This window comes from Rhinoraja longicauda, chromosome 9, assembly GCF_053455715.1.
Source record: "Rhinoraja longicauda isolate Sanriku21f chromosome 9, sRhiLon1.1, whole genome shotgun sequence".
NCBI lineage: Eukaryota > Metazoa > Chordata > Chondrichthyes > Rajiformes > Arhynchobatidae > Rhinoraja > Rhinoraja longicauda.
Window position 1 is genome coordinate 69,496,907 of NC_135961.1, and position 13,551 is coordinate 69,510,457.

The 13,551-nt window shown below is 50.0% G+C and overlaps 1 protein-coding gene across 4 annotated transcripts in view; it reads left to right on the plus strand.

Annotated features, from left to right (window-relative positions):
* The first annotated feature begins 291 nt into the window (after positions 1 to 291).
* The window catches only part of peli1b (pellino E3 ubiquitin protein ligase 1b), a 28,748-nt gene continuing 15,488 nt past the window's right edge, over positions 292 to 13,551 (plus strand). For 2 of the 4 annotated variants that reach the window (XM_078405689.1, XM_078405692.1), the window contains exon 1: positions 4,620 to 4,725. The gene's annotated coding sequence lies outside the window, so the exon portion shown is untranslated. Of the gene's footprint in view, positions 346 to 4,619; positions 4,726 to 5,916; positions 6,040 to 13,551 lie in introns of those variants that run through there. The other 2 variants (XM_078405690.1, XM_078405691.1) reach the window with 2 other exon arrangements.

Here is a 13,551-nt window from a genome sequence, read left to right on the forward strand (position 1 = left end):
AGTGGGGGGTGGGGAGGGGGAGTGGGAGTGGGGAGTGGGAGTGGGCTGTGGGGAGGGGGAGTGGGAGTGGGGAGTGGGAGTGGGGGGTGGGGAGTGGGGAGTGGGAGTGGGGAGTGGGGAGGGGAGTGGGGAGTGGGGGGTGGGGGGTGGGGAGTGGGAGTGGGGAGTGGGGAGGGGAGTGGGGAGTGGGGAGTGGGGGGTGGGGGGTGGGGGATGAGTTGGGCGGGGCGAGGCGAGACGGGACGGGGCGGGGGGAGCAGAGAGTGAGAGCTGGGGCTTCCCCCTCCTGGCGGGACGGGGCGGGGCGGGCGCTGCGCTTTCCGCTGTCACGGTGCGAGCGGAGCGGTGAGTGAGTGAGTGGGACAGAGAGTGGGTGGGGTGGGTGGGGGGGGGTCTCTCACTGCGCCGGCCGGGGGTCGGGGGTCGGGGGGGTCTGTCTGGGGCCGGTGTAACGCGGTCAGTCACTCTGGGCGGACGGACAGAGCGGAGCAGGCGGTCCCCACTCTGTGCTCCGGTCACACACGGGGACGTGGCCGGGTTTGTGTGTCCGCTGCCCGGCCCCTCTCCCCCCGGCCCCGCTCCCCCCGGCCCCTCTCCCCCCGGCCCCTCTCCCCCCGGCCCCGCTCCCCCCGGCCCCTCTCCCCCCGGCCCCTCTCCCCCCGGCCCCGCTCCCCCCGGCCCCGCTCCCCCCGGCCCCGCTCCCCCCGGCCCCGCTCCCCCCGGCCCCGCTCCCCCCGGCCCCGCTCCCCCCGGCCCCGCTCCCCCCGGCCCCGCTCCCCCCGGCCCCGCTCCCCCCGGCCCGTCACTGGGGGGGGGGGGGGGAGAGTGGGGGGTCCCGGGGGATCCGCTCCTTACGCCGCCTACACCGGGTGTGTGAGTGCCCCAGGCTGCTCAGTCACCCTCCACTCCAGCCCAGTGTGGGCATGGCCGGGACCCCAGGGGGGCATGGGGCATGGGTGGGCCGGGACCCCAGGGGGCAGGGGGCATGGGGCAGGGGGCATGGGTGGGCCGGGACCCCATGGGGCAGGGGGCATGGGGCAGGGGGCATGGGTGGGCCGGGACCCCATGGGGCAGGGGGCATGGGGCAGGGGGCATGGGTGGGCCGGGACCCCATGGGGCAGGGGGCATGGGGCAGGGGGCATGGGTGGGCCGGGACCCCATGGGGCATGGGGCAGGGGGCATGGGTGGACCGGGACCCCATGGGGCAGGGGGCATGGGTGGGCCGGGACCCCATGGGGCAGGGGGCATGGGGCAGGGGGCATGGGTGGGCCGGGACCCCATGGGGCATGGGGCAGGGGGCATGGGTGGACCGGGACCCCATGGGGCAGGGGGCATGGGTGCGCCGGGACCCCAGGGGGCAGGGGGCATGGTGCATGGGGCAGGGGGCAGGGGGCATGGGTGGACCGGGACCCCATGGGGCAGGGGGCATGGGTGCGCCGGGACCCCAGGGGGCAGGGGGCATGGTGCATGGGGCAGGGTGCATAGGGCAGGGGGCATGGGTGGACCGGGACTTGCCCGCAAGCTGCTCTTTCTCAAGTCAGTCCCGACAAGCATCTGTACCGTCTCTCTGTCCGGAAGCCGCAGTGAAGTTGGCGAATAATCCTTCACCTAAAAGATTTAAAGGCACGTTTGTGTTCAGGCGAAAAAGTACCCGTCTTATTTTAAGATTACAAGTGTTAAAATAAGATTATGGTTTTTCATTTCCAAACGCTTCTGTGGATAATGGCAGAGTCCAAGCCTGTTACTGTAGATTGTGGCAGACAGGTAGACCCGAGTAGCGTTTGTGTAAACCCCGCTTGTCCACATTTAAACAGCATTTCCTTCAGTCATCCAGCGGTGCTGGCTCGAAGGGCCGAATGGCCTACTCCTGCACCTATTGTCTATTGTCTGTCCATCCAACCCCTTTAGAAGAAACTGGACTAAGTGTACCCGTTGGGCCCAAACCTCTCCTGCATTGGTGCAGCACCATCTCCCCCATTCACTCGCCCCCCCCCCCATCCTCCACCCCCCCATCCACCCCCCCCCATCCACAGCACCGCAGGACGATGGTGAGTAAGGTGGGCCTAAAATTGTTGCGCCTCTTGTGTACCTTTTTGCCTGTAGTTCAGGAACAAACAAACAAACAAGAGTTTTAGTACATAGATAGATGTGTAGGAAGTGTGTGTAAGAGTCTGGAGAAGGGTCTTGACCCAAAGCGTCATCAGTTCCTTCTCTCCAGATATGCTGCCTGACCCGCTGAGTTATTCCAGCATTTTGTGTCTTCCTTCCCAATAGAAGATACAATGTGGAAGTTTGTGTGGAGCATTGTGTACGCATTATTTTGCTACACCTTTTCAATAAGGACCATTCAATTCAGACTGTTTCCAATCAGTCTCGAAGAGGGTAGACACAAAATGCTGGGTAACTCAGCAGGACAATTCTCTGAATGCATTCAAGAGAGAGCTAGAGAGAGCTCTTAAGGATAGCGGAGTCAGGGGGTATGGAGAGAAGGCAGGAACGGGGTATTGATTGAGAATGATCAGCCATGATCACATTGAATGGCGGTGCTGGCTCGAAGGGCCGAATGGCCTCCTCCTGCACCTATTGTCTATTGTCTATTGACAGGCAGCTTTTCTGGAGAGAAGGAATGGGTCTCGAAGAGGGGGTCCCAACCCAAAAAGTCATGTTCATGAGTGATAGGAAGAGTATTAGGACATTCAGCCCATTTAGTCTACTCCACCATTCATCATGGCTGATCTATCTTTTCCTGTTAGCCCCATTCTCCTGCCTTCTCCCCATAATCTCTGACCCCCTTACTAATCAAACTAGTCCGTTCATTCCCTCCACAGATGCTACCTGGCCCACTGAGTTCCTCCAGCGCTTTGTGTTTTTCAAGATTCCAGCATCTGCAGTTTTTTTGTCTTTTGATTCAAATGTAGTTTATTTTTATCCTGATGTGTACTGAGGTACAGTGAAACACTTTTTATGTTGAGTGCTATCCAGTCAGCAGAAAGTCAATACATGATTACAATCGAGCCTCCTGCAGTGTACAAATACAAGATAAAGGGAATAACATTTAGTGTAAGATAATGTCCAGTAAAGTCCAATTAAAGATCATCTGAGGGTCTCCAATGAGGTGGATGGAAGGTCTGGATTGTGCTCTAGTTGGTGATAGGATGGTTCAGTTGCAGATAACAGCTGGAAAGAAACAGAAGAAATGCAGCTCTTTGGGAGGCAATCCTAACAAGGGGTGGCATGGTGGCGCAGCGGTAGAGTTGCTGCCTCACAGCACCAGAGAAACTGGGTTCAATCTTGACTACGGGTGCTGCCTGTATGGAGTTTGTACGTTCTCCCCGTGACCTGCGTGGGTTTTCTCTGGGTGCTCCGGTTTCCTCCCACATTCTAAAGACGTGCGGGTTTGTAGATTAGACCCAAAAGGCTGTAGTAACTCAGCGGGACAGGCAGCAATGGACAATAGACAATAGGTGCAGGCCATTCAGCCCTTCGAGCCAGCACCGCCATTCAATGCGATCATGGCTGATCACTCTCAATCAGTACCCCGTTCCTGCCTTCTCCCCATACCCCCTCACTCCGCTATCCTTAAGAGCTCTATCCAGCTCTCTCTTGAAAGCATCCAACGAACTGGCCTCCACTGCCTTCTGAGGCAGAGAATTCCACACCTTCACCACTCTCTGACTGAAAAAGTTCTTCCTCATCTCCGTTCTAAATGGCCTACCCCTTATTCTTAAACTGTGGCCCCTTGTTCTGGACTCTCCCAACATTGGGAACATGTTTCCTGCCTCTAATGTGTCCAATCCCCTAATTATCTTATATGTTTCAATAAGATCCCCCTCATCCTTCTATATTCCAGTGTATACAAGCCTAATTGCTCCAGTCTTTCAACATACGACAGTCGCGCCATTCCGGGAATTAACCTAGTGAACCTACGCTGCACGCCCTCAATAGCAAGAATATCCTTCCTCAAATTTGGAGACCAAAACTGCACACAGTACTCCAGGTGCGGTCTCACCAGGGCCCGGTACAACTGTAGCAGCTGAATGTATTCAAGAGAGAGCTAGATAGAGCTCCTAAGAATAGTGGAGTGGTATGGGGAGAAGGAAGGAACGGGGTACTGATTGAGAATGATCAGCCATGATCACATTGAATGGTGGTGCTGGCTCGAAGGGCTGAATGGCCTCCTCCTGCACCTATTGTCTATTGTATGTTGTCATCTCTGGAGAAAAGGAATAGGTGACTTTTGGGCTCGAGACCCTCTTTCTTCATCTGAATTGGCTGCTGTGAAATTGTAAATTGTCCCCAGTGTGTAGGATAGTGTTCAGTGGGCCGAAGGGCCTGTTTCCGCGCTGCTTCACTGAACTCAACGAAGTGGCTGCAGCAACACGGAAGTATTAGCTGGCCGGGCAGCGTGTGGAGGGAATGCGTCGTGACGTCACGCGACACTGGGCGGGGCAGGCGACGTCGTGATACGCCCTGCGCGGTGACGTCATGGCCCACCCTGCGTGGCGTCACGGGGCGCCCTACGTGGTGGCGTCATGACCCACCCTGCGTGCTGTCACGGGACGCCCTGCGTGGTGGCGTCATGACCCACTCTGCGTGGCGTCTCGGGCCGCCCTACGTGGTGGCGTCACGGGGCGCCCTGCGTGGTGACGTCAGGCGGCGGGATCAGTCTTCGGGAGATTTAAAACAAGATGGTGGTTCGGGCCTCCGGCGGCGTCCGAGATGGAGGTGATGATGGCGGCGGCGGCGGCGGCGCAGCGCGGCGCCCGGGGAGGGAAGGCCCGGCACGGGGAGCCGGGGGTTGTCCGGGGTCCGTGTCCCGGGGCTCCGCGCCCTGAGGCGGGGAGGGAAGGGGAGAGGCCGCTGCTCCGGGCAGGCAGGTCTTTGTGTGGAGCGGGGCCCGCTGCTCCCCGCTGGCCCAGGTCCGGCTCTGGCTCTCTCTGGCGGACTCGGTCCCCGGGCACTGAGCTTCGGGCCGGCGCTTTATGTGGAGCGGGGCCCGCGGCTCCGGGCAGGCAGTGTCTTTGTGTGGAGCAGCTTCCCGGGCTCGGGCTGGCCCGGGCCTTTGTTTAGTGCGGGTCCCCGGGCTGTGCTGGGCCGGGCCGGGCCTTTGTGTGAAGCAGCTGCCCCGGCCGGGCCTTTGTTTAGTGCGGGTCGTCGGGCTGTGCTGGGCCGGGCCGGGCCTTTGTGTGGAGCAGCTGCCCCGGCCGGGCCTTTGTTTAGTGCGGGTCCCCGGGCTGTGCTGGGCCGGGCCGGGCCTTTGTGTGAAGCAGCTGCCCCGGCCGGGCCTTTGTTTAGTGCGGGTCCCCGGGCTGTGCTGGGCCGGGCCGGGCCTTTGTGTGGAGCAGCTGCCCCGGCCGGGCCTTTGTTTAGTGCGGGTCCCCGGGCTGGGCTGGGCCGGACCTTTGTGTGGAGCAGCTGCCCCGGCCGGGCCTTTGTTTAGTGCGGGTCCCCGGGCTGGGCTGGGCCGGACCTTTGTGTGGAGCAGCTGCCCCGGCCGGGCCTTTGTTTAGTGCGGGTCCCCGGGCTGGGCTGGGCTGGGCCGGACCTTTGTGTGGAGCTGCTCCCCGGGCTGGGCTGTGCTGTGCTGGGCCGGGGAAGGCGCTTGTCTGCAGCGGGTCCGGAGCCGTCCGGCGCGCAGCTTCACTGTCTTTGTGTTTCACGGGTGTCGGCGGTCGCTGTGGCCAAAACCTTTCCTCGCCCGAGTAAAACGCTCCGTTCCCCGCCGTGTTTAACCTGCGCCAGCTATTTATTTATTTAGTTAGTTAGTTTTATTATTGTCACGTGTATTGAGGCGCTGTGAAAAAGCTTTTGTTTTGTGAGCTGTGCGATCAGATCAGACGCAATGAAGCCCGATCCAAGTACAATAGGGAGAGTAAAGGGGAATGCCCGACAGAGAAGCAGGCGGAAATATTCACCCGTGGTATTTTCCCATTCTAGAAAAAAAACATGTGCAGTTCCTTTTCAGTTCTTCAGGCTTTGTAAAAGGCAAGGAAATGGCCTCGATGTGTCACAGTTTTAGCATGTAAAACATGATGAAAGGTGGGATTTTACACCGTCCTCATCTTGTGTCATGATAATCAGATAATGTGTTGCAATGAAGTAACTTGGCTGTTCCTTCTTCAATATCTTGGGATATGTTCAGTTCACCAATCTGTCTTGTAACACCTCATCTGTTGTAATGCTCTGTATTTCTGTGAAGTGTTCTTAATTATTAACTGTTTGTGTTGTCATTTGTGAGCAGCGCACCTAGGCACATACTTGGCCAATAAACATTCATTCATTCATAAACTTATTCATTCATTCATTCAAGTATTGGCTTAGATTTGTGAGCTCCTGAACATGAAGTGAATCTTTTGACTGTGCAACACGTACCAACTGATCCACAACTGTCACTTGTTCTTTTATCTTTGGAGCTATAATATCGGAAAACAAGGTATAACTTCTTGACAAGTTGCTGCAATTAAGCTTCGATGTGGAATTTCAAAGTTGCAGAAAATTATTTGTTTTATCCGGGCAGATCCAGCTTTGCATGAATTGGTTGCTCAGGTCTTACAAGGCATGGCTGCATTTCTTGTTTGGGAAGCTGTCTTTTTTATGAAAAAGTCAATGTAAAGCTAAATACTGAATAGTTTGCCTCCCAAGAGTATTTCGGTTTAGTTTATTGTCACTTGTACCAAGGTACAGTGAAAAGCTTTTGTTGCGTATTTGCTGAAAACTGAAAGAGTTCCAGTAAAATCTTGTATCAACTTTTTATGCATTCAAAACTTTAACAACTTTTTTAGTGCTGCATTAGGTTGGTTAGCAGTAACACTGTCTTTGTGTGATGCAGACAACAGCCATCAGAGTTTTGCTGTGTTTTACATAACACTGAGACGTAAAATTGAGAATTTCACTAAATCTTTAAAAGAGTAAGGAAATAGAGTTTGACAATCTTGAAAGGTTTATGCATGGACCACTAATGTGTACAGTAATGTTTTTTGAATTCACATATAACTGGTCCCGGCACCCATGGACGCTAGAGGAAAATATACTGATTCTGGAGATAGACACAAAATGTTGAAGTAACTCAGCGGGACAGGCAGCATCCCTGGATAGAAGGAAACTAAATGTGAAATTTGGGATACAATTAAACAAATTAGCACCAGGCCAGTCGAGTCAAGTTTATTTGTCACATGCATATACAAGATGTGCAGTGAAATGAAAGTGGCAACGCCTGCAGATTGTGCTAAACTACAAAACAGAAAGAAATTCCGTCTCATCCTCTGTTTACACAGCGTGACAGTGGAGGCGTTTGCCTGACCGTAGCAGCTGGAACAGTCTGTTGCCAGGGTGGTAGGGGTCCCCCATAATGTTGCTGGCTCTGGATCTGCACCTCCCGACTCTCCGCAGAGCCTTCCTGTCCTGGGCAGAGCTATTCCCAAACCACATTGTGATGTTTCCGGACAAGATGCTTTCTACAGTCCCAGAGTCTTTTGTGTCTATTTACAAAGACTAAAGTTTGGAAACACTTCCACCACCCATGGCGCATAAGTTTGAAATGGCAATTGATGTCAGTGTTAACTTTAAAGTGTCTGAGCTTTTGTTTAAAACGTGTACACGGTGGGGTGAAAGATTGTATGGATTTTGGTCGCAGGAAGTGATGGAATTAAATTTGAAAAGACTAGGCTTGTATTCACTGGAGTTTAGCAGGATGAGAGGCGATCTTGTAGAAACATAAAATTATAAAAGGACTGGACAAGCTAGATGCAGGAAAAATGTTGCCAATGTTGGGCGGGTCCAGAACCAGGGGCCATAGTCTTAGAATAAAGGGGAGGCCATTTAAAACTAAGGTGAGAAAGAACTTTTTCACCCAGAGAGTTGTGAATTTGTGGAATTCTCTGCCACAGAGGGCAGTGGAGGCCAAATCACTGGATGGATTTAAGAGAGAGTTAGATAGAGCTCTTGGGGCTTGTGGAATCAAGGGATATGGGGAGAAGGCAGGCACGGGTTATTGATTGTGGACGATCAGCCATGATCACAATGAATGGTGGTGCTGGCTTGAAGGGCCTAATGGCCTCCTCCTGCACCTATTTTCTATGTTTCTAAATCTGGGGCTGAAATGGGACAGTTTTTGCTACTAGTTTTTGCAGACTTCAAAATTCTTGAATTAGCGCAGCTAACTTGTGTAGTTAATAGTGAGTATGGTTGTAGGCTGATTAGCAGTATACTTTCTCCAACCTCATACCCTCCCTTGAATATGGCCTGAGCACCTTTCCAGCCTTATTGGACAAATTTTTAGATTTCCAGCATCTGCAGATACAATACGTATTGTCATTGTACAGGGGTACAACCTGATTAACCTGATTTCCATGAATCGGGTAATAATAAGAGACGTTAAGTTCAGCGCCACACTTGGCTGGTATACAACAAGGATGCAAACTGCTTCAATGAAACAGCATGACATTTGTGCTATTTTTCTGATGAACCTTCTTTTTATTCTGAAGATCAAGGCATTTAAAAAATCTGTCCATGAACCCCCAAAACACATGGCATGTAAATATGGAATATTATTTCCAGAATATTCCAGGTGATTTAGATTACTAGCAAAAAGGACCACTTTAAAACACTTTAACCATTATGCAAACTGATACCTTTGCCTTTATTTGGCAATTATACTTCCATTGGCAATCGTAGTTATAGTTAAACAAATTGTATCAGGTTTTGCATTTGTTTTACAAATCTGAAAATATATAGTGAATTTGCTTGCAATATTGGAACATTTTTCATATTTCATATTGAAAGCTGTTCAGCATTTAAATTAGTAGGAGGAAACTAGATGCTGGTTTAAACCAAACATACACAAAAAAACCGGAGTAACTCAGCGGGTCAGACAGCATCTCTGGAGAAAAGGAATAGGTGACGTTTCTTCAGTTATTCTGTATTGGTCTCTTGGAGTAAAGTTGGGGGCTCCTTAACAAAAACTAGCCTTTTAAATTTAAAAAAAGTTTGTTTAGAAACCCTCTGGTTTGACATCTGATTCATTGGGGAGCCATTCCCTCACTCCCTTTAAACTCCAGGAAAACCTGTGATACTGTGCAATGTTTTTAAAAGCTAAAGTGTGTTGGTGTATTAATAGCAGTAATATCCAATTGTCTTGAAAATCAGCTGGTTGACACCACCATGTCCGAGCCTGGCTCGCTACGTCAGTTGAAAAATAATGGGACATTTAGCATTTTTATTTTATTTCGACGAGAATATTTGTCAAATCTGAATTATTTAAATAAAGCTGCAGTATTTTACATTTAAGTATTCTAATAATTTAAATAATAGTTGAGAATATTTTTTCTTGTTTACCCAGTAATGTAAAGTCAGGATGTTTGAGCATTAGTGAAGCAATATACCCGGCCTTTGTAGTGTTACTTAGGGGTTTGGAAAATACAAATGTGCAATTCCTGTGTCACTTATCACCTTTTCATCGCAGCTCAAGAATATTTAAACCCAAATGTTGCCGTTCTGTGAGTGATGAAAGCATACATTGCCCAGGCAGCCTGCTTGCACCCAGACACTGTGGCTTTTGTGCATTCTAGTCACAATGGAAGAGGTTCATCTGGTTCTTGTCTTCCTTTACCAAACACATCTCTGCTAATGAAATACATAAATCTTTTCTATTGGAACGCCATTAAACTCACAGTGTACATCATTAGTGCATTAATGCAGGGGTGATGATATGTTTATTGACTTGTCAAAGTCTCCTTCAAACCTGTTGCATTAATTATCATTTTAATTCTTGATTGCTGGTGGAGTTTTTTTGTGCGCCTCTCAAAATGAAAATGCCAAATAAGCGCTTAAAATCAGATTATTCACTTGCATGTGACTGACGCTGGTATTCCGGCAAGGACCGAGCATTCATTGGGGGCTGATGCAGCTATCCTGCATTTGGATAAAATCAATTGGCTTTAGAGCCTGCAAAAACCCAGCGTTAGTTTCCCCTGTGATGAATGGACTCTTTAACTTGGGATGTATAATTGCTACAGAAGATCTCACTGCCTCTGCTGAGAAAGTCAGCTGGAGTTCCTGCCCCTGTTTGAGTTTAGTGACTTCAGCAGGAACTAGATAATGAATTGCTCATAAACCCAGCGATTGCATTTGACAGTGTTGTTGTGTACATACTTCAACCCATCAGGTCTACTCCGCCATTCAATCATGGCTGATCACTTGAATGAATAAGTTTATTGGCCAAGTATGTGCCTTGGTGTTCCGCTCACAAATGACAACACAAACATACAGTTAACAATTAAGAATAAAGCATAACAATAGACAATAGACAATAGGTGCAGGAGTAGGCCATTCAGCCCTTCGAGCCAGCACCGCCATTCAATGCGATCATGGCTGATCACTCTCAATCAGTACCCCGTTCCTGCCTTCTCCCCATACCCCCTCACTCCGCTATCCTTAAGAGCTCTATCCAGCTCTCTCTTGAAAGCATCCAACGAACTGGCCTCCACTGCCTTCTGAGGCAGAGAATTCCACACCTTCACCACTCTCTGACTGAAAAAGTTCTTCCTCATCTCCGTTCTAAATGGCCTACCCCTTATTCTTAAACTGTGGCCCCTTGTTCTGGACTCTCCCAACATTGGGAACATGTTTCCTGCCTCTAATGTGTCCAATCCCCTAATTATCTTATATGTTTCAATAAGATCCCCCCTCATCCTTCTAAATTCCAGTGTATACAAGCCCAATCGCTCCAGCCTTTCAACATACGACAGTCCCGCCATTCCGGGAATTAACTTAGTGAACCTACGCTGCACGCCCTCCATAGCAAGAATATCCTTCCTCAAATTTGGAGACCAAAACTGCACACAGTACTCCAGGTGCGGTCTCACCAGGGCCCGGTACAACTGTAGAAGGACCTCTTTGCTCCTATACTCAACTCCTCTTGTTATGAAGGCCAACATTCCATTGGCTTTCTTCACTGCCTGCTGTACCTGCATGCTTCCTTTCATTGACTGATGCACTAGGACACCCAGATCTCGTTGAACTCCCCCTCCTCTTAACTTGACACCATTCAGATAATAATCTGCCTTTCTATTCTTACTTCCAAAGTGAATAACCTCACACTTATCTGCATTAAACTGCATCTGCCATGTATCCGCCCACTCACACAACCTGTCCAAGTCACCCTGCAGCCTTATTGCATCTTCCTCACAATTCACACTACCCCCAGCTTAGTATCATCTGCAAATTTGCTAATGGTACTTTTAATCCCTTCGTCTAAGTCATTAATGTATATCGTAAATAGCTGGGGTCCCAGCACCGAACCTTGCGGTACCCCACTGGTCACTGCCTGCCATTCCGAAAGGGACCCATTTATCCCCACTCTTTGCTTTCTGTCTGTCAACCAATTTTTCTATCCATGTCAGTACCCTACCCCAATACCATGTGCCCTAATTTTGCCCACTAATCTCCTATGTGGGACCTTGTCGAAGGCTTTCTGAAAGTCGAGGTACACCACATCCACTGACTCTCCCCTGTCAATTTTCCTAGTTACATCCTCAAAAAATTCCAGTAGATTTGTCAAGCATGATTTCCCCTTCGTAAATCCATGCTGACTCGGAATGATCCTGTTACTGCTATCCAAATGCTCAGCAATTTCGTCTTTTGTAATTGACTCCAGCATCTTCCCCACCACTGATGTCAGACTAACTGGTCTATAATTACCCGTTTTCTCTCTCCCTCCTTTCTTAAAAAGTGGGATAACATTTGCTATCCTCCAATCCTCAGGAACTGATCCTGAATCTATAGAACATTGAAAAATGATCTCCAATGCTTCCACTATTTCTAGAGCCACCTCCTTAAGTACCCCTGGGATGCAGACCATCAGGCCCTGGGGATTTATCAGCCTTCAGTCCCATCAGTCTACCCAAAACCATTTCCTGCCTAATGTGGATTTCCTTCAGTTCCTCCATCACCCTAGGTTCTCCGGCCCCTAGAACATTTGGGAAATTGTGTGTATCTTCCTCAGTGAAGACAGATCCAAAGTAACGGTTGAACTCGTCTGCCATTTCTTTGTTCCCCATAATAAATTCCCCTGCTTCTGTCTTCAAGGGACCCACATTTGCCGTGACTATTTTTTTCCTCTTCACGGTACCTAAAAAAACTTTTGCTATCCTCCTTTATATTATTGGCTAGTTTACCCTCGTACCTCATCTTTTCTCCCCGTATTGCCTTTTTAGTTAACTTTTGTTGCTCTTTAAAAGAGTCCCAATCCTCTGTCTTCCCACTCTTCTTTGCTATGTTATACTTCCTCTCCTTAATTTTTATGCTGTCCCTGACTTCCCTTGTCAGCCACAGGTGTCTCTTACTCCCCTTAGAGTCTTTCACCTCTTTGGAATAAATTGATCCTGCAACCTCTGCATCATTCCCAGGAATACCTGCCATTGCTGTTCTACCGTCTTCCCTGCTAGGGCCTCCTTCCAGTCAATTTTGGCCAGCTCCTGCCTCATGCCTCTGTAATCCCCTTTGCTATACTGTAATACTGACACTTCCGATTTTCCCTTCTGCCTTTCCATTTGCAGAGTAAAACTTATCATGTTGTGATCACTGCCTCCTAATGGCTCTTTTACCTCTAGTCCCCTTATCAGATCAGGATCATTACACAACACTAAATCCAGAATTGCCTTCTCCCTGTAGGCTCCAGTACAAGCTGTTCTAAGAATCCATCTCGAAGGCACTCTACAAAACTCTCTTTCCTGGGGTCCATTTCCAACCTGATTTTCCCAGTCTACCTGCATGTTGAAATCTCCCATAACCACCGTAGCATTACATTTTTGACACGCCAATTTTATCTCCTGATTCAACTTGCACCCTATGTCGAGGCTACTGTTTGGGGCCTATAGATAACTCCCATTAGGATCTTTTTACCCTTACAATTTCTCATTTCTATCCATACTGATTCAACATCTCCTGATTCTATGTCACCCCTTGCAAGGGAATGAATATCATTCCTTACCATCAGAGCAACCCCACCCCCTCTGCCCACCTGTCTGTCTTTTCTATACGTTGTGTACCCCTGAATATTCAGTTCCCAGCCCTGGTCCTCTTGTAGCCATGCCTCAGTGATCCCTACAACATCATACTTGCCCATGACTAACTGAGCCTCAAGCTCATCCACTTTATTTTTTATACTACGCGCATTTAAGTACAACACTTTAACTTCTGTATTTACCTCCCCTCTCACATCGGTCACAATTGGCTCTGCCCTTAATTTCTTTTCCCCTCTAGAACTTCTGTTCCCATTCTTCCGAGAGTCTTTTGCAATATCTCCTGTATTCCCTTCTACCTCATCTTCATATTCACAATTTGTTAACCCCTCCCCCCCACTACTTAGTTTAAAGCCACAGGTGTCACACTAGCAAACCTGCCTGCCAGAATGCTTGTCCCCCTGCTGTTAAGATGTAACCCGTCCCTTTTGTACAAGTCACCCCTAGCCCAGAAGAGATCCCAGTGGTCCAGAAATCTAAATCCCTGCTCTCTGCACCAGCCCCTCAGCCATAAATTCATACCCTCTATCTC